Raw genomic sequence first — 2,500 nt, forward strand, 5'->3', positions numbered from 1 at the left:
CCCAACATCAGATTGTCTGAGTAAACGTTCTTCCCTAGTTAATTAACTTAATATGTTAATCTGTTTTACCTGTGAATAGACAATTGTTTGATGCATTGTTCATATGTTTGCTTTACTGTTAAACCAATGCCCTTTGTAACCTGAAGCCAGGGTGTATAAATCTGTGTGCTGCCTTCAAATAAAGCATATATTCTGTTTAAACCTGAAAACTGGCTGGTTTGTGAATTGCTGATTCCCTATGCAGGACGTTGTTCATCTGGTATTAACCCTTGGTACGCTGTTGGTACTGTAACATTGGTGGCAGCGACGGAATGAACCTTATCGCCCAGAAGAGCAACTACACAAGCCAGTAACCTCAGGAAGAGGGGGATTATTACAATACTGACTAAGATGGAAAAGAGAAAAGTAAATTTTGCAGCTTTTAAAAACTTCCTGGAAACAGAAGGAGAGATTGATGGGTACCTTGCGGATTTTGAGAGGCAATGTGCACTACACAAGGTACCCGCAGAGGACTGGGTCACGATATTATCTGGAAAATTATCCGGCCGGGCCAGAGAGGCTTTTCGGGCCATTCCAGATGAGGAAGTCAGGGATTATAATACTGTAAAAGAGGCTCTGCTCTCCAGGTATGCGGTTACACCGGAGGCATACCGGAGACGGTTCAGAGACACTGTTAAATTAGCTGGAGATTCCTACCTTGAGTGGGCATGTAAGGTGCACCGCACAGCAGCTCACTGGATAGCGGGGTGCCAAGCCATATCTGGGGAAGAGGTGCTGCAGCTATTCCTGTTGGAACATTGCTTCGACAAATTACCCGCAGGAGTTCGAGAGTGGGTTCGGGACCGTAAACCCTCCACCCTGCAGGAAGCGGCTCGCTTGGCAGATGAGTATACGGATGCCCGCAAACTGGACATTGCTACCACTAAGCCCCCTGCTAGAGTGGAGTACAGACCCCCAGTCACCCCAGCAGCTGCCAGTTACCAAACCCCGGCGCACCGCTATACCACACGGCCTCCGGCCACGAACTACCCTCAGAGAGCCCTGTTCAATTCGCGGGGCTACTCACAACCTATTCGGTGCTTTAGATGTAAGCAACTAGGGCACAAAAGACCAGAGTGTCCCCTAAACGCAGCGAACCAAGCGCAGTCCTGGAGAAGACCCGCCGGCGGAATCCCACGTAATCCTCAGCCTGCGGCCCGCTACGTAGAGGCGCAAGAATGCTGGAGCATCCTACATGAGGCAGACCTTGTGCAAGCTGCCCACCGGAATAACCGGCAACTGGTTAAAGTGAATGGGAAGAAGGTCAGTGGTCTACGGGATACTGGTGCTACCATGACCTTGCTTCAAAAGAACTTGGTGTCTGAGAAACAGTACACTGGAGACACTGTGGCTGTGAGGGTAGCAGGGGGCGATGTGTTCAGCCTACCTGTTGCCAGGGTACATTTGGATTGGGGAGTGGGCGCTAGACCTGTGAATGTGGGGGTCAAGAAGGACTTACCTGCTGATGTTCTTCTTGGAAATGACTTGGCCCCCCTTGTTTCTGCCTACGCTCCTATGGGTCCCGCTGATGTTAACTCTGTGACTACCCGTGCCCAGATCCGTGCAGCAGAGACTGACCCACCTGCTGCTAAGCCCCAGGACGCTGAGCTCAGTAAATCTCTATCCGCTATTGATATGTGGAGGTCCCGTTACAATGCGCTGATGAAGGAGAAGAGGAGCGCAGAGGAAAAAGCACGTTTAGAACAGGAATCTCTGATAGACAAGCTGCACCGACAAACTGCAGAAAACACCAGCTTGAGAGTGGAACATGAAACATTAAAGACAAACTTAGTGACACTGGAGGAGAAGCTGACGCTGGCTCATAGTGAGGTGCAGCAACTCAAGGGCACCCTATGTCAGTATGAAGGGATTGTGGATACCTATAAAGAGCAGGTACAGAAAACTCGTAAAGAAGCTGATGGGATTTTGAAGGACTGTTTGGCCCTGGTCTGGGCACTGAGGAATTTGAACCCTTGTTTGTATGGACAGGAATTCTCTCTCATAACGGGAATACAGATGGATTGTCCCAGCAAACTGACATGCCTACCAGGCGCTCTGGTGGTATATGCCACAGTATATACCCTGGACAGCCGAGCATGACAAACCAGAGGGAGAGGAGTTTGATGGTCCTGTCCCCCAGCAACACGGCTGTTTAGCCAAAGGGGAGACGATTGGTCTCCCCCTCCAGCAGCACAGCTATGTATCCGAAGGGGAGACAGTCGGTCTTCCCCTCCAGCAACCAGGCTCCCACCAGGCTACTTCCATGGTAGTGCTGGCACCCGGGCAGAGTACAGCTGGTCTCTGCCCACCTCGCAACCCACCAATTCAGTGTACCAGTCCCACACACAGCTGTGGTGAGGCACCTGGACATGGACAAGTTTTCCCCGTACTCAGGTGTAGTAACCATTTATTGTGGGTGGGCTGTACTACTAATTGTGTTTTATGGGTGGGTTGCTGGACT

Source organism: Bombina bombina, chromosome 11 (assembly GCF_027579735.1).
Source record: "Bombina bombina isolate aBomBom1 chromosome 11, aBomBom1.pri, whole genome shotgun sequence".
NCBI classification, from domain to species: Eukaryota; Metazoa; Chordata; class Amphibia; order Anura; family Bombinatoridae; genus Bombina; species Bombina bombina.